At 41.8% G+C, this 22,430-nt stretch overlaps 2 long non-coding RNA genes across 2 annotated transcripts in view; both read left to right on the forward strand.

The window, feature by feature from the left end:
* Positions 1-8,193, forward strand: part of LOC131402357 (uncharacterized) — a 28,493-nt gene extending 20,300 nt beyond the window's left edge. The window contains exon 3 of the long non-coding RNA XR_009218581.1: positions 7,453-8,193. This is a non-coding gene — a long non-coding RNA (uncharacterized LOC131402357). The remainder of the gene's footprint in view (positions 1-7,452) is intronic.
* Positions 8,194-12,157: 3,964 nt separating this feature from the next.
* The window catches only part of LOC131402360 (uncharacterized), a 227,251-nt gene continuing 216,978 nt past the window's right edge, over positions 12,158-22,430 (forward strand). The window contains exon 1 of the long non-coding RNA XR_009218586.1: positions 12,158-12,179. This is a non-coding gene — a long non-coding RNA (uncharacterized LOC131402360). The remainder of the gene's footprint in view (positions 12,180-22,430) is intronic.

The raw sequence follows: 22,430 nt of genomic DNA on the forward strand, positions 1-22,430 counted from the left end.
ATGTTTCAAGTGGTCAAAATTATCAAATACTAGTAAAAGTTCATGTAAAAGAAGTATATAGAAAAGACATCAGCAAATTGTACCTAAATCTAATTTTTTAAAAGAAAAATTAAAAATAACATTAGTTATGAGATTTTTTTAATATAGAAGAAAATTATCAAGGATGATGCCTTCAGTCTTTTTTTCAAAGCTGTTTGCATATGTTTTGTAAGAAAACTTTTTATGTATAACAGTCTCATGTATCTTGCTATTTCTTCTACTATTTGTAGAATTGAACACTGCATTTCACAATCAATCAGATTATTAAAAGTTGTATTAAAAAGATGAAAAAAAAATACATGGCCTTCATAATGGCTCTTTAGTGGGTTATTGGAAAGAAAGTAAATTGGAATGAATTGAAAGGAGAATGGAAGATGAGAATGGGACATGGCAAGTTTAGTCCTTTCCTTGAAGGAAGAGTGCTGAGAAGGAGAGAAGAAAATTCGGGTTCTTGTTGGAGGGGACAAGGGTTGGGAAGTTTTTTTGTTTGTTTGTTTGCTTTCTTTAAAATGGGGGACAGTAAAGCGTGTTTATGCACTGATCAAGTAGAAAATGTGAAAATGATGAGGCAGATAAGAAATATGACATTTGCAGAAGTGAAGTCCTTTAAATATTACTATTGTGGTAATAAATGATAAATAATATAGAGAAGGCATCTGTTCAACTTATAGTATGCTTCTATTTTTTTATCATACATAACAATAATTTACTGAAAAAATAAAGAAAATTACATAGTATGAGACTTAAGTCCAATTTATATCAGGAAATGAACACTATTTTAAATAAATTCAAATATTAGAAAATATATAAAAGGTTGGAACAACAGCATGAACCAACTTAAACTACTTATATTTCTAGAACACTAGACTCGAATGCAGAAAATATATTTCTTCCAGGTGCACATGAAAATTTACAAGGATAAATTATATTTTTAACCATAAAATAAATCTCAGTAAATTTGAAAGACTGAAACAATTAAGAAAAAAAATTGTCTACAACAGAATTAAATTAGGAAATAATAAAAATAAGATATCTCAAAATTTCTCAAATATTTAGAAATTAAACAAAATTATTCAGAATAAAAATGGGCAAGGAAGAAAATAAAATAGATATTAGAATATATTTTTAATTAAAATGTAATGAAAACATAGGATATTGAAATTTGTGGGATGTACCAAATGCAGTACATAGAGGGAAATTTATAGGTTTAAATAATTATATTAGGGAAAAAGAAAGTTGTAATATCATTGATTTTTGCTTCAACTTAAGAAGCTAGGAAAAAAAAGAACAAATTAAATTCAGAATATTTAAAAGAAAGCAAATTATAAAATAAAGAGAATAACTCAATAGAATAGAAAATGTATAAATAATAGGAAAATCAAAAAGTATGAAAAATTAATAAACTCCTAGTAAAACTGGCCAAGACAAAAGAGAAATTGCAAACTACTAATATCAGTAACAGAAGAGGAGGCATTACTACAGAAAATAAAAGGTTAATAATGGGATATTGTGAAGAACTTGTTAGCATAAATTTGACAACTTAAGGGAAAGGAATACATTTCTTGAAAGACCTGCGTTTTCAAGATTGACATAAAAGCATACAATTTAATTAGGCCATATCTACTAAAGATATTGTATGTTTAATCAAAAACCTTTCCATGAATATAACTCCAGGTTTGGATGACTTCACTAAGTGAAATCTGTCAAACATATACGAGGGAAATAACACCATTTTAACATAAACTCTTTTGAAAAATAGAGGAGAAGAGAACAGGATGCAATTTGTTTTATGAAGCCAGCATATCCCTGATATCAAAAGCTAAGAAAGATAGCTAAAGAAAAAAGACCAATATTCTTCACGAACATAGATGCAAAAATTCTTGACCAAGTTATCAAATCAAATTCAACAATATATTAACAACATGGCTAAGTTGGTTTAAAATTTGGAAAGCAAGCAATGTTAATTGCCACATTTTCCCATAATTGAGGAAAAACATCATATGATCATCTTAATAGACGAAGACAAAGCATTTGACAAAATTTAATGTCCATTCATAGTAAAAACCCTCAGCAAACAAGAAATAGAAGTGAATTTCCTCTATCTCAAAAAGTGCATTTAGAAAATATTGTACAGAAAATATCACATTTAATGGTGTGGTATACATCCTAAACCCACGGGATCCTACAGAAACATTGAACTAGTAAGTGAACTTAGCAAAGTTGCAGAATACAAGGCCAATTTGCAGAAATTAATTGCATTTCTATATACTGTAACAAAACATTACCATGGCACTATATAATTCAAGTACCTAGTAAAAATCTAGCAAAAAAATATGCAGTTTTATAAACTGAAGACTAAAAATCTTTGTTGAGAGAAATTGAAACAGACCTAAATAAATGGAGAGATATGCCATAAATAGTTGTTTAAAGAGAGTTAAATCTGCAGAGCCACTAATCATGTTTGAGAATACTTATTGAAATTAAAAATATGATTTCACAACTATTATCAGTAATGTTTGAGGAAGTATGTAGCATATATGGGAGGCTAGGAAAATAGCAATGGGCTAGTTTTGTTCCTCTAATTGAAAAAGAATTCAAGATGGAAACTGGAAACTCTGAAAGCATGACCTTGTCACTGATTCAACAGTGATATGAAGTGACACAGAGGTTTTCTAGGTAGGTCATGCTATGTCTAACAATATCCTTAAATGTCCCTTTGTGAGTAGAGTTGCTAGACTGATCATAATGGAAGTATTCTTCCCTGAGGCATTAATACCAGCTGCTGTGATCTCCGAGGGCCCAACATGAGGAAGGAAGGGTCGAAGATTGGAGAGGGAAAGTTGGTTGCCTGAACATCTGTATCCACAGGCAGTTGATTGATAGATGATGTGAGAGCTCCTGGGAGACGTCAGGCAGGCTGTTATAAATGAAGTTCTTTTGTGTGTGTGTGTGTGAGGAAGATCAGCCCTGAGCTAACATCCACGCCAATCCTCCTCTATTTGCTGAGCAAGACTGGCCCTGAGATAACATCTATTGCCAATCCTCCTCCTTTTTTTTCCCCCACCTTTTCTCCCCAAAGCCCCAGTAGATAGTTATATGTCATAGTTGCATATCCCTCTAGTTGCTGTATGTGGGACGCTGCCTCACCATGGCCGGACAAGCGGTGCGTTGGTGCACGCCTAGGATCCGAACCCAGGCGGCCAGTAGCGGAGCACGGAAACTTAACCGCTAAGCCAGGGGACTGGCCCCTAAATGAAGTTCTTCACACTTTAACTACAATGTTGTCTTAAAATTACAGGGAAGGAGAAAAAAATGGAATGAATTGAGGAAGAGAATGTAGAAGAGAGTTTTAAGAGAGTATGAGAAAGAGTAGAGAGAAAATGCAGAAAAGAAAGGAGAAAAATGTTGAACGAAGAGACAGAAAGAGAAAGAAAGGAAAAGAGGAAGAGTAGAAAGGCAGAAGGACTATGGTGGAAACATCCTTATGAGGCTATAACATGCTGGCAAACAGAAGTAGTAAGTTTAACAACATGTTAACAAAAGGAACCTCTGTGCTGATGAGAGCACAGCTGATCATCGTTCTCAGGGCACCAGAGATTAAATAGGTTACCGAGGCAGGAGACGAAAAAATAGAAAATGTGGTCACAGAGATGGAAGATTTCAGATACTAGAACTAGGGAATAAAGTGGAAGCCAGGCTCATCGCAAAGTCGTGACCCAGATAATCTCTTCCTTGTAAAGAATGTAGAAGTTTATGTTGTTTACTGATTAAATGACGAATAATGTTATAGGGAAAAAACAGAAAAGAAAAAAGTTTAGGAAGAAACTTCTATATTTACGGAAATAAAAAACTACAATATGAATTCAAATAAAAGATACCATTATGTCACAAACTGTTATTTGTCCCTCAGTTCTTCTCGTTTCACCAGACGTTTGCTGGATCCATAGCCCGCAGAATAACGATTAGGTTTACCACCTCTCTCTCGCTCTGTCTCGCCATTGTAACCATGTGTCAGGTATGGCTGTTGGGACAAGAGAGGAAGCGAGACCAGCAGCTTCCAGGATCTGCTCTTACCAACAGGCAAACCTGGTACCCAGACTGACAGGAACAGAGTGAGTGGATGTCTCGGGTGAGCAGTCCCACATAGCCATCGGCCACGAGAGTCCCAGGAATCCCAACCTCATTTCCTTGTTAGGGGCCTGCGCTGTGCAGGAGGAGCCTTGAGAATTTGGGTGGAGACAGCAGAAGGGGCAGGGCTAGAACATCTCCATCAATTTACTGTTGCCTCCGAGGAAGCCTCACCAGGAGACCCTAAGAGGACGAGTTTCCTCTTTCTTTCAAACATTGTATCATATCAAGTATTGACGTTGGCCGGTGTGCAGGGGCGTCTTTGTCAGCTTTCCCCAACTGTACTCTTTGCAGTTGAAATAAACCTGAAACGACTTCAATCTGACTGGAAACATTTGCCCCTGCCCAGAACAAAGCAGTCTCTATCATGATTTGAAAAAGGGACCTCAAAAAACGCTTGGCTGATTCTAGCATCTGGTCGTCAAGGAGGCAATTGACCATCACCAGCCAATGTCAGCTCTACCGCTGACTCTTCCCAAGTGTCCTCCCAATAGGTGAGAAGAGCTAGGAGTCCACCCAGCAGGAAAGCCATCCTGCTGGCTGTGGGACCCAAATGCAAATTAAAAAACCATGCCCCTGTGGAGCACCTACTTTCCTCCCTTTGGATGGGTCACTCATAATGCTCTCAACCACTCCCCACACTTTCCACAGGGTATGGCTAAAATCCAGCCCAATCTTGACTGTCTTCTTCAGGGTCATATCCCAAGACTGGATCCATATCGACATGGATGGTAGTTTATTCTTTGGTTTTCCTCTGGAATAATGGACTGTTGATGGGTCTCATTCTGTTGGATTAAAGAAGAGCATGTAGCCATTTCTTTAAACAGCGACATGTGACTACAAATGAAAATGGTTAGCCTATTTTATTTTTTTTTATTTTCAAATCTGTGTCATGGGCCAAATACATAAAAGCATAGAGATTTTTGACACTTCTTCATGACTATCACGAGCCAAACTCCCTCAAACAATACGCTCTTCACACTCCCATTGCGGTCGGTAACTGACAGTCGTCTCCAGCTGAGAAGTAGTGAGGCTTAGTGGAATCACTGTTGAGTATCCAGACACGCCCTCTGCCCAAATCTTCATTTTCTTTTCCTTTTTTTTAAAAAACCAGCTCCTCGTGATATGCTAGCACGTTATTTTGCTTCTGAGCAAATGACCTCAGTTTTGTTCACAACCTAAATGAAAATTTCCTTTCATCCCTGTATACCTGTGAATATGTCATTCACTATGAAGATCAGACCTCTGCAGCTTCATTTACTAAGAACCCAGGTCTGTGCAAATCTTCTCCAGGAAGGTAGCTCAGTGGGAATACCCAGTAACGGTGACTTATTCACTTCCAGAGAGAGTTGTGTTAGCTAGATGCATGTTCTTTCTGCCGTAAACCATGAGTCATGACAGGGTTGGGATATAGATAGTTTTGGTGCTTATGGTGAGTTTTGGGTTCTACTTGGCTGACTTTTATTTTTGTGGTAAGGAGAGAAGAAGTGGTTACGTTTTGCTATGCAATTTATCTTGGAAGTGAGGATTTCCTATGACCCCTCTTTAAAGCCCCAGATCTAGTTTAATTTGGACGTATCCCAGGATTGTAAGGCATGCTTTAAAAATCACTATTTGCAACTATATTTCTGATTCTGTGTAAATCAGAACTTTTTGTTATAGTGTCACCAAAACAAAATATAGCAATAACTTGGATCCTGAGGCTATGTAAAACAGCCACAGCAATCTATTCTCCAGAATTTCAACTTTTAAATGTCTATCAAAACAGAGCCACCATTTTCTAAATTATAGCAAATAAATATGAGAAAGTTAAACAAACAAAATAATTTTATAGCAATGGAAAAGTATTTCTGTCAGTTTTTATTTTAGAGTTTCACGCATGACTCCATTTGAAAAGTAGACTCTGCCTTTGAAAAATGTTTAAAAACAAGTGCTCTAGACAAGAAATTGCAAACTGGCACACTGGGGGCCATCTTTGGTGAATCATAGGTTGTTTTGTCTAAATAAGGTTTTGGAAATCAGGTCTTTTATGTAAAATACACATTTCATGCTCCTATTAGAAATCAGAAGATTTTACACTCTTGTCCCATAGTGACAATGACCAACTGGCTGGAAGCAAGTAGAGGCTGCCTCTTAAGACAGGTCATGAGTTTCCATAGTGACTAATTCCACATCAGTCCCTGTTGTCTTCCACCTCAACTCTCTTACTCACATACTTGACCCACATGGACACCCACACTCCACAGCTGTGTCTTTTCCTGTTTCTCATCTCTCAGCTGCACTTTCAATATCTCAACCAGCACATTTCACATACACTTTTGCAGACTCTGATGCTGCATGGTCTGTGTCTTTGTATTTATACTGCATAATCTTACACTGAAGGAAAATGCAGTTCATCTTCAGAAAACTCTCTGAGATCATTAGCAACAGAGTGGAGCTTGGCGAAATGACGATCAGGAGTGAGCACATCATCTTGAGACTTGGTCAGCGAGAGTTGAATGTTCACGCTATCACAATGCCGTAGGCCCCAGAGAGTACAAAAGAAATCAAAGGAATGGAACTATTTATCCACACATGAAAGGGGATGCATTTTCTCACATACCCCTAGCTCGAGTGACGGGTGTGTGGAGCACCTGCCCTTCAGCTGCCGTCTGCCCCTCAGGCAGAACTCTGCCACTCAGGGTGTTTGAAAGACATTGTCCAGACTAATCCATTGAGAAACGGCTGCCCAGATGTTCAGATGCCTTGGAGCAAAACAGACGTGTTCTAAGGTTTATAAAAGTCCAAGACGTTTCCTCTTCTCCTAGAGTCCATTTCATGTACTTCATCCCAGTGCAGCGAGGGCCCTGTGAACAGACACATGCAGCCTCAGATTTAACACACCCCCTGCTGCCTCACAAGCAGCTGATGCCTGGGGATGCCTGTTCAGTGGAATAAAGATCAAGCATGTGCCCATTATCCTTACTCTTTCTCCCCAACACCTCTTCAATATACTCAGACATGGTGAGAGTAAATCTGTGTCAAATTCAAAAAAAAACCCTAAAAACCAATGATTGCTCATTTTAGTGTAAAGTAAAATGAAATTCTCGATGTTAATTAGACCTTTATTTGAAATCTCAAGAACCAGTTAAATGAATTCTTATTCACTGCCGTAAAACAATGTTTTAATGTTTTTTGCAAGACACGATAGGGCCTCCTACTGCCCGATTTGTTGAACGTGATCATTCAAGGAGAAAGATCTGCTTTTAGGCAAGAACTATTTACATATGGCTCTTTTCTTTCCAGGAAAACATTTTAACCCTGCTGTTCCCATGATGTCACAAGGACTAGAGTGTTGGGGAGGACTGAGAGCACACTCTTCCTCTGGAGTATGTTAGACTCTAAGGGTCCATGACACAGGAGTGGGGAACATTTCATTCATCGAGGATTGAGCCTCTCGTGCTGGGTGTTGAAAGAAACACCAGTGACGTCCCCGTGTATTCACGTGGAGTATCTGACAGTCAGTCATTGCAGGATTACAGAAGGAAGGGCAGTTCAGAGGGGAGGCCCCGTGGAGGCAGGCATGGAGGAGCGCGTGGTGACTGACACCGAGAGCTTGTGACCCGGACAGGTGGCAGACTCTGTTCGGTCAGAAGACTCTGCCGACTGCAGTGCATAGAAATCCACGTCCGTCCACGGGAAGTCGCAGGACGAGAACACCGCTGACAGGAAGTCACCTGTCAGAGCGTGCGGCACGAGTGGTGAGAATGTTGAGTCTGAACCAAGGTCGTGGTGTCACAGTGGTGGAAAGGCCACTGGAGGTGAAAGAAGCAGACCTAGAGTCATTTCCAAGAACAAACTGGAAGGTTTATGGGACCAATTAGGCAGAGATCCTGAGGAGGAGAGGTGAAGATGTGCAGTGGTTTCCGGCCAGGAAGAAGAGTGTTCCATGGACGGTGAGGACAGATGCGTGCTGGGCTTCTCTGAGGGCTGGGAAGACGCACGGGGAGCTTGATTTTAGACATGACACAAGTTCAGTGATGGTGCTCAACATACATGCACCAAGGCGTGTCTCTCACACACACACAGCCTAAGAACAGAGTCCATGATCATGGCACAGCCAGAGTGGGCACGACACTGTCGCCACTGACACAGGCAGGGTGAGGGGGTTGGGCCTGTCAGGTGTTCTGAGGAGAAGTCGGCCGGCCTGAGAGTGCTGGAAGGTGCTCAATTCTCATCAAGAGGAGGGCCGGTTTCAGAGATGAGAAGAGAGAGCTGGAGAGGGGAGAGCAGAGTCAGGAAAGGGCGGTGAACCATGAAGCCGAGCAAGAAGGGTCCCTGTGGGGCCACACGTTTCCCAGAGGCCTGATAGGGTCAGAACGTTAGGGGCTTCCTCGGAGATCTCACTCTCCACGGATTGGTGAGCGCAGAGGTCAAGGGCAGGATGGAATAAGGGATGCACGGCGAGGCCTTAGTGACTGCTGCCCTGATGTACGGGAAGAAAGGCTTCCAGGTCACGCCCAGGCCCCACCAGATGTGTGCCGGCTGTGTGACAGGAGGCGGCAGGAGGAAGAGAGGGGTGAGCACTGATATGGCAGTCAGAACTCCAAGGCTCAGCGAACAGGTGGCCCCAGAGAAGAGGAGAGGAGACTTCCTCCTGGAAGGACGTGCACAGGGAGAAGCTAAGGCCTGTCCTTGCAGGGGCTGGGCGTTAGTGTGCAATCTCATCGGTTTTGGGGAGTGAATATGTGTTTCTGGAGCACGCACAACATGCCGGGTGCTGTGTGGCATCTGGATGAAAACACTGAACTGACGCAGGCGCAGGTCCTCACAGGGGCTGGCAGGGGAGACAGACCTGCCGGGAGGCACGGGCAGCAGGCCCAGGCGGGGGGAGGGCAGGCCTCCACTGCAGGCCGGGAGGTAGCAGGAGGAGCCCACAGAGCCAGCCTCACCCACACAAGGACCGGGAGATGAGAAGAATTTAGGAGAAGACAGAAGAGGGTGGAGATAGGGGAATGTGAAGAAGTGGGGGCGTCCTGGGGGAGGGGAGACAGCAGGACAGCAGGGCGTGAAGCTGGTGAGGAAAGCGAGCCCCTCAAGGGTCGGGGGAGCCCCAGGAAAGCCCTTAGCTGGGCGGTCAGAAAACCAGTTTGTCAGAAGGATCAAGGAGAGATTGATGGAGCCAGTGCTGAGAGCAGGGAGCTCAGTTAGGCGGCTGTTGTAAGAAGCATGTGCTTTCCACCCGCGAGGTGCTGGGACAGAGGACGTAGATGCATATTGTAGAGAAGGTCTGAAGGATTGAGAAAGCACGGGATGGGTTTCCTCCCAATCAAGGGAGAAGGTTGGATGAAGGCTGGACACGCTGGGCGGCTGCTCCGCAGGTGACCACATCCGACCCCTGAGCTGCTGACACTCATCTGCAGAAAAGCGTGTCAGTGCTGGGTGCATATTTACTTATTTTACCAGCATTAAACAACGCTAAACAGAATCCTTGAACCTCTGAATTAACCAGACTCCAGACATTCCTGTAGAAATATCTACAGCTTTCTGGTGGACTGGACTTTGATTAAAATAACAACAACAATACACAAATCCATGTGCCGTGTCGGTGCCTCTGGGAGCCTGGAACCATCCAAGGAGACTTGGGGAAGCCTGGTGTGTAGATGGCAAGATGGGAGCCCGTGCGTCCCTGCTGCACGTCGGCCTGAGTTTGTGTCAACACCACCACAGAAGCACAGTGTGAAGACAGCATGGCTATGTGAATTTATAGGTGGGAAAATGAGGCTCGGCGTGCTTAAACCTTCCTGAGATCATGAGATTTTATACAGAAGAGGGTTGAAGGAGGCAATCTCATTGAAGGAGGTGCTTATGACACCCGGTTCAAAGGTGTGCCAGCAAACGGGGAGTTTCATTTGGATTGTGGGTCGTTCCAGGCTGCCGTGAGAGATGCTAACTGGGACGCAGGACCTGACGCACCACGTGGGGCCTCGAAGCCTGACATCCAGTGACTGAGACTGGGTGTCCATCGCACTAGATGGTCCCATTTCAGTGCTGGATTTCAATGACTCTCTGTTTCACTGACTTGCCGTCAGTTCAAAGACTCGCCATTATTTATGAAAATGCACTGCCGATTAAACTAAAAAAATACCCTTTTATGACTTAGATGTTTTATACATATTGAAAGTGTTCCTCAATGTGTTTATTGAAATATCTCTACTTATACCCACGTAAATCCATATATTTAGACAAAGACTAGTATGATACATCGTTATTTGGAAAGCATGAAGAGGACAGTGTAAGTGAGCTGGTGAAGGCATCATAAAACATATTCACATTCAGAGCACAGTTGTTCCAACCATGCTTGACTGAGCCACAAATGCCCATGTTTTCCACTTAACCATGGCTGCCCACTGTGGCTACAGTGCCTGTGAAAGCATTTCGTAGAAGAGACTCTAATCACGGCCACGGTGTTTTCCCAGCCGCTGACACCGCTCGGCAAGTTTTGATGCTGTGGCTTCCTTGAGCTCCCAGACATGAATGGAGTACATTTAAGCAATGGTGGGGGACCACATGCCTTTCTCAGATGGGCCTTTCCATGTTTGTTGCTTGAAACACCCAGAGGTCGCCCTTGGTCAGCCACACCTGCAGAGATGACCCCCAATTTTCTCCATGCAGTGGAGGTGACACCTCTCACAACTGTCCCTGGACAAGCACCATAGGATGCCGGGTTTGCCAAATCATCCTAACATCTGAGATGGTAAACTATGGGAGACTGAGCATCGTGGGACTGATGGCCTATGGCATCCAGGACTTCTTAAAGATGATATTTTATAAGGCGTGGAACTAGAAAAGGAAACATTATTCCAATTGCTTTTGATATCCTACAGGTTGCAGGGAGCATAGCCCTGATAACTGTCCCCTTTAGGATCTCGTCTGCCAGGACACCATCTTTCTTTTCTGACATGCATGTGCAGAATCTAGGTCATGATTGTTGAGGCCTCGGACACCTCAGCATCTGTTTATGTTGTCAAGAGAGCTATGCAAGAGGTGAGAACTCAGGGTTTGAAGGGCTTTCGGGGTTTGATGAGTGAGGTCTAAATGAGGTGGCCCATGGACAAGGCGGATGTATTTAAGAAACTCACGGACCCTCATCCTTCAGCAGAGCAGTGACGCGCTGCCCTGTTTTCTCCAGGGGAGAGTCCCCTGCCTGCTGTTCAAGTGGTCAACATTGCCTCAGAGAACGTTCAACTCAGCCCAGACCAAGTCTAGAAACAAGAACCTTGTTACCTTTTTGTTTTTAAATGCTTTTAAAAGACAAAGGTGAAATCAAGCAGAGCTTGATGATCTTATGAGTCCAGCAGCAGAAAGCACAGGCCACGTGGAGCCAGGAAAGAAGCATGTGAGGGTGAGACACGCTTAGTCTCAGGAAGCAGACCCGAGGCAGACCCACGTCTCTCACAGCTAGCACTCCAGGTGGAAAGAAGACAGGGTCTCAGATGACAAAGGACATCTTTGCAGTTTCAGTTTTCAGAAACTTATGTCACCTTAGAGCTGAGGACAAATTTATATCTGAGCCAGCAGGACATTGTCTGCCTTCACATGCAGGAGGTACAAAGGGCAGACTGAATCATTGAAGCCACTTAGGAGCCTTTCTCTGGGAAATGATAAAACTGGTCTATTCAGCGTCTGCCAGTTGATAGTCGATCTGGAGAGAAAATGCATCTGCAGCTGTAGTGTGCTGCATGATGCCGCCAGCACGGCCTTGCAGGGAACGCTGTTGACTGACCGGTCAGAGCATCCGACACAGATGTTACTGCAGACATCACGCCTGGTGGCCCATTCCCCCTCCTTCCTCGGATACGATACCTGCAGACCTTTTAGATTCGTTCTTTCAGGAGACGAGAGATCACCTTAGGGAGAGTCCCAATTGTGAAAAGCACACCTGCCATTGCATACCATAGAGTATCTCAATTCACACCGAGGAGTCCATGATGATTCAGTACAGATGGGTGCACTGATAAATAATCGCTACGGTAAGATCCCTTTACACTGCACTGTGATTGGGGGTCCTAACCATGGGGACCTAGCATTTACATAGGAGATTAAAATTTAGGATGTCAAGAGTTTGGATTTGAGAAGGTGGGTTGTGCAGGATGGTGGGCTCCCTCCAGTGGAATTAATTTTTAAAATGCACTTTTGCAGGAAATTTAATATGTAAATCTGACATGTGGGGGTGTGGTAGAAGAAACCATGCTCTCAGCTTCCTCTTTTCTCCCTGGAAGGTCCCAGACTCTGTTCGGTTACTCAGGGTGCAGCAGAGAGCTTGAAAGCCAGTGGTGTCCCGTAAAGAGTGTGGGAACTTTGTTTCTGGTGCCTTAATCAAGAACGTTTCAGAGATCACTACCTCAAGTGTCCTTCCAACTCTAAACTCTTAAAGACAGACTTTTTCAGAAGACAAAGAACAAACGTCTGGAAACAAAAGATGGAAATGAGGGGCGGTGACGATGATTATTGTTTCTTATACTTTATTTAATCTGACAAACAGAAGTAAACACTGGGTAAGAAACGATTTCTCTAGACTTCTGTAAATATGAGATTTCACATTTGACAAACGACCTCACGTGCCTTTGTAGATCAATGGAGTGAACTCAGCACATTTTCCCTGGAAGAAGATTCAAGAATAAAGCGCCCTTGGTCTGTTCCAGGTGCCCGGTCGGGACAGGCTGTTTCTGTGGACAGGGAGCTCCTAACCTCATCGATTCCCCAGGATTCCCCATGTACCGACACCTGGTGCAGTTGCCTGCAGCTGTCAGTCTTCAGACCTATTCAGAAACAGCTGTCTTTTACAGCACGGAATTTACTTTTTTATTTGAATGTTTCAACGGCTGGTTTTTAATTTTCAAAATAAAAATTTAGGTTTCATATTGTTCAAAGGAATTCATGCAACAGGTTACCTTTGATTCTCATGTAGAAATATCTTTTTAAGGGTAAAAGGACTGGGGTCTCCATGGCCGTTACCCATTAACCCAACACTGGATTGAAGAACTGCTTGCTTAGGAAAACATCTTTTGTGAGAGGTACCTGTCTCTTGATTAACATAGTGGTTCAATGAAAATATCCTTTGTTTCAAGGGCAGAACTGGAAATTCTGGAGGGAATAGAGCCCAGAAATATGCGTACTTTCACTGATACAGAGAGCGTGACGACTGACCGGACAGGGAGCTGGCCAATTTGGGTGCGAGGACAGGGAGGAGATTACATCACAGATCTCAGTGGAACCACATCAGTTCTGCCTAAACATGAGTGATCTTGGTATAATTACCAATTACCTTGGATAATTGTTAAACCTACCTGATTCAGGACTTCCGAATAGGCCCAGGGATTCTTAATTTATAACAAATGCTCTCAGGTATTTAGATAGCTGGGCAACATTTGGAAACATTAAACTATGTGACTTTCAAGCATTCATTCATCTCAGACGCTGTACAGTTTGCCTCTTCAAAGTACATAAAATGGGATAAATAATGTATCCTAAGAAAGTTCTGGGTTTTGAGCGGATCTCTCAAATTAATGCTTATAAGAATGAAATTTCACTAAGATCTTTCGAGGTTTCCATTTTTTGACACAGAACTTGAGACAAGCCAGATATAAGATAAAGTTTCCACAATTCTTTGGGCTTCTGCTCCCACATAGGAGTGAGCCTCCGCCATGTAAATGTGCCCAGATTCATCTGTTATCCTGAGCCAACATGTTCAAGTGTGGCAAATGTAATGTTCATTTCCTGAAAAATCTTATTAGATACAAGAATTGGGTCTCCTCTATGGAATTGGGCGAGTGACTGAACAGCACACATGCAATGCTACATTTCACTTTTTGGAAAGTCTTTGGAGTAAAGGCTTCCCTTGCCTCCCCCTCCACCTGCCAGATGTAGGAGGTAGTGCAGTGGATGAGGGGCCCCAGGTTCCTCCCATTCTCGAGGTGACATGATCTTGCTTTGCCCCTTACCAAGATTCACCCAAGGAGCCTGTTGCTTCAACACGTTGACATCACTTCAGACAAATTGTATATGTTAACACTGAGCATCTGAGGCTTCCTGGGCCACCAGCATGTGCTGCCCATCCTCTGTTCTCTTGAGATGCCTCCAAGGCCCCACAGAGCAGGCTCTGAGGCCACAGGCCCCTCACATCGTGGTGTGCATGCACCCTCAAGGGCCAACTTTTGTTTCTGTTTTCCAGTTGTTTTCCCTTACATGAAACTGAGATCTTTTACTTTTTGTTTTGATTTAAGTCAATTTCCTCTTTTTTTAAATCTTTGAGGATAGAAAAATTACTTCTTAACATGTCTTTATCAAAAACATTCCCATCGTCAAAAACAACAACAGGCTAATTCCGACTCTAATCTTCTCTTCTCCCCACCTCAATCCCTTCACCTTTATGCACAGATTTAAACTCATTTTACTGAGTCTGTTTCGTAGTTAACTATAAACAGCAGTATGAAAAAAGAACAAAAAGTGATTGTCCCAAGTAGATCTTTGGAAGCATTGTTGCCTTTGGAGAGCCAGGAGCACACTTTCCGTTCATACAGTGCTGCTTAGCAAGGGATGGCGGTTGAAGGATGATGATTAATAACAGACATTTGTAGAACTGTGTGAACATGTGGACAATCTTTCTTATTCAGTCATGAGGAATATTTACAACTGAGTGCCCTATTGGAATTTTCAGGAAAAACAACCTCAAAGCTTTGGCTTTGATTTACAGATATTTCATTTTGTCCTAGAGGAAGACTGTAGCTGTTCCTCTTAGAATTTACCTTCCTATAGACAGGAGATGAATCAGAATCAATGTCCCCAATGTTACTGTTTCTAGGGTGAGGTGTGGGGAGTGTTATCAACTGTAGAATGACATCAGCTGTGAGACTGTCCCAAGAGATGAAGGAGAAAGAATATGCAATCCTTCTCCATCTAAGCAGAGGAATCAGGTTTTTTAATTTCCAGAGGTGTTTTTAGGGATCTGGACTGGAAAAATAAGGATGAAGCTGAAGGTTGTATTTCTGTGGGTAGTCTTCCACCTCACTCCTTGGGTCTCAGTGATGCTCCATCCCAGGTGGATGTGAGCAATGACAGTTGCTCACTTCTTAAGATGATGCCGCCAGGACAAAGCTGGTCGTCACCTTAGAGTGGGCAGGGTCTGGCCGTGGGATGGGGCAGAGAAAGGATACTTTCTTCTTCACAGTTCAAGAGGGACTTTGTTCTATTTTTCCATTTAATGTTCTTTGAATTTGATATATTTCTGTCTGATCCAAAGCTACAGTCCTCCAGTGCAGCTCACAGACTGTAAATCTGAGACCTTCTAGGTACTCTCATTGGGCAGTTCTGACGCTGGTGTGATTACAGAAAGGTCACTTCTGAGAGAGAAAATGAAAGTGAAAGTAATCTGAGGGAAGGAAAGATAAATTTCATTTACAAAATGTTCAGGGATTCTTCCTAGAAGATCCAAGTGGGGGGAAGATTTCAATTTAGAATCTTATGGATCACAGCTCACCTGTTTTATTACTAAGCATAACTACTCACTAGATCCATTTGCTGCTGAGCAAGGTCTGTTCTGAATTCAGACTTGGCTAGTAAAAGCTCTATAATAAAAGCAATTCTTTGATGTCCAATCCCAGCACATAAAATCCCAAAATATGCTTTTACTAAGGTGAGTGAGTGAGTGGTTTGGGTTAACGTGAACAGTTACAAATGTCAGAGGCTTGGAGGGATAGAAATTAATTGGAAATTTCACTCAAGCCAGGTATCTGGTTTAAATTTGAAGAAATGAATATATTAAATATGCTTTATTGAACTGTCATGCATGAAATTGCATCCTTACATATCTGAAAAAAATGGGATCATTTTCCCAGAAGTTGGTAAGATTCCAGTGGTCTTTTCAGGGGATAGAGAAGCCCACGTCTCAGCACCCCATCATATACAGCCTGAAAGCCTTGCCCAGCCTGCGGAAATTGGGTTCCAGGCTGATGGCAGGCTGATGTGGCTGTCAACACACTAGGCCAGGGAGGCCGTTTCTCAGTGTGTGAGTACTGACAACCATCACTGGCCGGACATGGTCTGGGTCAAGACTACACAAAGTGGCAGTCAAGGCAACGGAACAGCTACTCTTCTCATGTAAAGAGAGAGAAGCGATGCTCACTATCTCTGCAAAGGAAATCAGGTGGATTTCCCGCAGCACCTGTCATACCTCTATTCCCTGAACGGGAAGCCCAGGAAGTTTAAATAAACAAATGCATGTGTTGTGAGTAAGGGCACAATGGACATAATCCAAGGATGTACAGTGTGATTATGACATTTTTGCCTTTTAGGATAGATTTTTTTGAAAAATTAAGCTGTAGAAGAAAAAATGAAATATTTGAGAAACAGCATTATAAATAAAGTCATCTATTTGATATAATTTATGGAATTCCATAGAAATCATCTTTTCTACACATTCTCTCCTACCGCTCTCAATATATGTGCACAGACATAGGAAAACAGTTGTATATTCATTCAACAGAATGGTATACTGCACATGCTATCATAGACTGGATCCATTTAACATCTCCAAGCTTTGATTTCCATGTCTGTAAATATGAATAATGATAGCACGTACCTCCCAGGAAAGCAGTGAAGATTACCTCCTATGACACATGTAAATTACTTCAAGAGATAGAAAAAGTTGCTAGCTATTATCATCATCATTAATAAAGCTTAACACTGTTCTGACATTTTATGTGTTAGAAAAGCGACAGAAAACAGATTGAATTCCCAGAGAATATACTAAAGACAATGGGCAGCATGTCAGTTTTAGTTATTCATTTGCGTGCATGCATGTGCATGAAGGAAGTGTTTCTTCTAGTTGAGAAATAACAGTTCTTTTAATAAGCTTCTGTGCTATGGAATTCCTTTGTCTCCTACTCCTCTCTCACACCTCCAATTTGAAATCATAGCAGAAAACAGATTTCCTGTTACGCAAAGAGTTTGCCAGGGAACTTTCAGAGAGCTCAATGGCAGTCCCCAGCGTAATAACCTCTTTCTAATAAGTTTCACGCAGGCGTTTAAATGCTTCCCATTCTAAGAACAGCTCAAGCGAGGCAAATGCCAGTCCTAGAATCCAGGCTCCACTCTTTCCCTTCGAGAGGGCTGTGCCTCTGGCTGCCACATGTAGAGGCAACCACAGCTCAGGGAGAGCTCCTACCAGGCATGTGAACTCTGCAGCAGCTGTAAACCTGCAAAGGTGACAGTCTTAGCCAAGAGGCTAAATTGCCACTTGAACTTCAAGCACGTGGGGCATTGTGTGTATATTTTGAGGCTTTTTAACACTTAAAAGCTGCAATTCACAAGGACACTTAAGCCTGTCTCTTTCATAGAGGAGCAGAGAACCAGAGTCAAACTAGGCAATGACTGTTCATGACTGCAATTCAGTGAAGGAAACAAATCACATGCGAGTTTATGTATTCCAATAAATATCATATTAAATATCATCAAGCTGTTTTAAGGTAAATTTTACATTAAAATGGGAAAGAATGGTGTTATGTGTGAGAAAAAGCAGACAACGCCCTAAGTATCATATCCTTGTCTACTGCAGCATGTCCCCTACAGAATTCCCTGGATCATGGTTCTTACAACTTTTTCTGTAAAGAGTCAGTTGACAATTATTTTAGGCTTTGCAGGACATGTGGCCTCTGTTGCAGCTCCTCAGCTCTGTCACTGTAGCTCACAAGAATTCATAGACAACACATAAATGAGTGAGTGTGGCTGTGTTCCAATAAATTTTTATTAAAAAAAAAAAAACAGGCAGCCAGCCCAAGAGCATGTTTTGCTACACCTTTTGTAGTTAAATACTATTATGGTGTCCTGAACTTAGCTGCAAAATTTTATCTATTCTCCAACCCTATACAAATGAGTTTGACCATATGTTTTCCTAAAACAGATTAGTGAATTTACAGAAATAGCAGTAGAATATATCTCAAATGATGCAACAGAGAAAAATAGCTGGGAAAAAACTCATAGTCTCAGCAACCTGTAGAATAATATCAAGGGGTATAAGACACTTATAGTTGGAATTTCCGAAAGAGTGAGACAAGAATATTTGAGAAAATAGTGGTCAAATACATTTCTAAATTTGACGAAAACTCTAAATCAGCAGATCCAGGAAACTCAATAAATCCTAAGCAGAAGAAACAATACATACACAAATACACAGACACACAAAGAATGTCTACTAAGGCATATTAACAAACAAATTGCTGAAATCCGGTGATAAAGAGAGTATCTTAAAAGTAGCCCATCACATATGGGCACACAAATGAAAGAACGGCAGCAGACTTTTTGACCAATACTGTGAAGCCAGAAGATAATGAAATGACAGCATAAGTGCTGAAAGAAAAAAATCTGTCAGCCAAGAATTCTATACCTAGCAAATCTATCCATTGAAAACAAACACCAACCACATGAGATACCACCACACACTCGTGGAACGGCTGTAACCCAAAAGTGTAACATTACCAAGTGTTGGCGAAGAAACTAGGACCGTCATACATTGTTGGTGGGGATGTAAAATGGTACAGCCATTTTGGAAAAGAGTTTGGCAGTTTCTTAAAAAGATAAGCATCTATTTACTATATGATCCAGCAACTCAATCTTATGAAGATATCCCCAGATAAATAAAAGCATATGTCCACACAAAGACTTGCGCCTGAATGTTCACAGCTCCGTTATTTATAATAGCCCAAAATAGAAACAACCTAAATGTCCATCAAGAGATAAATGAATAAACAAATTGTGGTGGTGTAGCCATGCTGTGGGATTTTATTCACCAATTAAGAAAGAACAAACTACTGATGTATTCAACAACCTGGATGAATCACAAAAACACTATTCAGAAACAAGAAGGCAGACACAAAAGACTACAGATCATAGGATATCATTTACAGGAAATTTAGAGAAAAATCAAGTGTGTAGAGAGAGCAGATCAATGGCTTCTGGGGCTAGGGTTGTGTATTGGTCAGGGTTCTGCAGAGAAACAGACCCAGTCGGGGAGACCAGGAAACAGAGATTGCGGCCTTACCCAGTTGGGTGGTCACTGCACCAAGAGATCCCCATGTTCCTCCCAATACATTCTGTCTGCCCCACAGCAGTGCTCCACAAGGGGTCTTAGTATATTCTTAATGCCAAGATTAAAGCCATATTTATTCCACTACAAAAAAAGTTACCAAAAATTGTCATCCATTACCACCATTTCTTTTATTTCAGTACAAAGAAAATAAGGCTTTTTAGATGACGAAGAGTTAAAAAAGCAAAAATTTTGAGGGACTTTAAAATGATCTATCTTTGCTTATTCTTCTTGACAGCTCTCCTATTATTTATGGGAATCGGGGAATTGTGGCATTCTCTCAAGTCACCTGTAAAGCATCTGGCCTTCATTTGGGGGAACCTGGTTCATGAAAGGACCACTTCTGGCACTGGTCGGGAAGCACTAGGTTGTCAATATTCTAGGCAGATCTGTGGGTGGGTAAACAGCAGGGAACGCTCTTCAGAAGAAGAGCCCCTCGTTTTAAAAGGAAGGCTGGGTCCATACTGCCGACATAGGGATTTCTCTACTCTGAAGGGACCCCACATTGGGGATCTGAATTTGTAATAAATGCCAATTTCTTTGTTTACGATATTGTTACATTCTTACTAATCACAACATATGTACTAAAACCTAATCAGCAATCTATCAAAGAACAAAGCAACATACAGAAAACATCCTCAGGACGTAAACGCCTGCCTGCAAAGAGTAATTGTGCTGTTTAATTGACTATCGGTAAAGGTTTACAAAATGGCCATTGCAAATGCTGTCAAGAGCTGACGTTTCTGTCATATGTAAAATTGGGGGCAGCTAGAGAACTAACTGAGAATCTTACCGACCAGGAAAGGCTACGACAAAGGTGGCTTTCCTACGGCCATTCTAAATCAGACCCTTAGCCAGGAAAAACACATTTTTTCACCAAGGGGATTGAAAGGGCTGTGTTAATTTCATGACAGGAAATTATGGAGAGTAAAACGTAGGCTAGAAGACAGATCTGGTTTTTCCAACATGGTTAGATGGTGCATAGGCCAGGCCCCCAAGGAATATTTTACCTGCAATGCTTTATGATTGACAGGGGGTTGTGGATTTCTTTTTTTTTTTTCTAGTTTGATTATGAAGATAAAAATAAAATTTGACTGAGATCTTTGATGATAATTTACAACATGTGGGAAAATATTTCCTATAATTTCCACGAACAAAAGCCAAGAATTTGAAATGGTGTACCAAGGAGCCGAAAATCTCATAAAAGTTGCTTTTCTACATCTGAAAGAAAGAGAAAGTTTTCCATATCTGGGTTTCTTAGAACTGAGTAAAGTTGTCTGGGAATTTTGGTTGAAGATAAATACACTCTCTTACAATGAGAGGAGATGGGTGGGGGTTTAGGGAAAGAGAGAGACAGAGTCATAGACAGAGAGAGAGAAATAGAGAGAGAGAGACCGAGGAGGGTGGAGAGAGAGAGAGAGAGAGAGAGAGAGGGACAGAGGGAAAGAGCGAGAGAGAAGCTTAAGAGAAAAAGACGCTATTTGTTGGTTTGTCTGTCTTTTGGGGTTCGGGGATTGATTTTGGGTCCCAGGAGAGGGAAGTAGGAATGAGAAGAATCTATTAATCTTACAACTATGTGTTTTGTTTCTTCAGTGGTCAACTTTTGTTCAGTTTACTTTATTAAAAATTGAAATGGAACACAGAATTTGAATAATTTCTTCAGGATGAGAACAGTTGTTGTGACAAAATATTTCAACTAAAGAAAAACAAAACAAATCTTCCAGGGAATGGAAATTCATTTTGGGGAAAATCATCATTGATTAGCCATGCCCGTCCTGGGTGTGAAAGTATACAGCAGCGACATCTGCTTTGACCCGGCCTTGACAGGCCTGGGACCGTCCTGCTCACGTGTGGTGGTCAAGTTGCAAAATAGCGGATCACCATATCAGGAGCCCAGGGAAATTCACTTATACAGAAATTTGGTTCAAGATACATCATTTGATATTAAGTTTGTATGTTTAATTTAAATACAAAATAAAATTTATCCTGGGGTTGAAAATATTAACTCCAGGGCTAGGCCTATATTTCTTTTTATTTTTTATTTTTGTGGTCTTTTCAAGGTGTACTTTTTAAAAGTTGAGGGAAAAAGAAGATATGAATAAATTACTCTGTCGCAGGAAAATGAAATGAGTTGATAAAGTCGGTTACATCTATTGATATTAACCCTATTAGAAATTAAAACTGAAGAGATTTTAAAATATTTTTATTAATTCAGTAAAAACGGGGAAGAGGAGAGGGAGGAGCATGAAACGGGTGACAGGGTACATGTGTATGGTGATGGATGGTAACTAGTCTTTGGGTGGAGAACATGATATACTCTATGCAGAAACCAAAATATGATGTACATCTGAAATTTATATAATGTTATAAACCAACGTTACCTCAATAAAAAATTAAAAAATATACAATAATAAACTGATCAAATGTTAGCATAAATAACATTTAATAAAAAAATAAATATAATTTTCAAGCCAAACAATTTTTACTGACAAGAGTTGGTGTTACTTTACGTTTTTGAAAATCTAACGTGTGGCCTAAGGGAAGGCAGCTAGCTACTCCCGGGTTGAATCTGTGTTGATATGATGTTTTGGTTGCAGTATACAAAGCAGATCCAGTGTTGTCAGATACATAGTTAGAAAAGAGAGGGCTTTTCACAGCCTCTCCAGAGAAGTGTGGCAGTTCTTTGACACTATGCCACGGTGGTAGCTTCTTAAAGGGGAGTTGTGATGTGGACTCTGATACCACATGTGTGGAAGCCTTGTGTTGTTTGACGTCAGCATCCATTGACCCATCGCACCCTGTAAATGGATCTTTTGCCTCTGCATCATTTTATTTATTTATTTTTTTGTGAGGAAGATCAGCCCTGAGCTAACATCCGTGCTAATCCTCCTCTTTTTGCTGAGGAACACTGGCTCTGAGCTAACATCTATTGCCAATCCTCCTCTTTTTCTTTCCCCTAAAGCCCCAGTAGATAGTTGTGTGTCATAGTTGCACATCCTTCTAGTTGCTGTATGTGGGACGCGGCCTCAGCATGGCTGGAGAAGCGGTGCGTTGCTGCATGCCCGCGATCTGAACCCGGGCTGCCAGTAGCGGAGCGCGCACACCCAACCGCTAAGCCACGGGGCCGGCCCACCTCTGCATC

Source organism: Diceros bicornis, unplaced genomic scaffold (assembly GCF_020826845.1).
Source record: "Diceros bicornis minor isolate mBicDic1 unplaced genomic scaffold, mDicBic1.mat.cur d_74_multi, whole genome shotgun sequence".
Taxonomy (NCBI): Eukaryota; Metazoa; Chordata; class Mammalia; order Perissodactyla; family Rhinocerotidae; genus Diceros; species Diceros bicornis.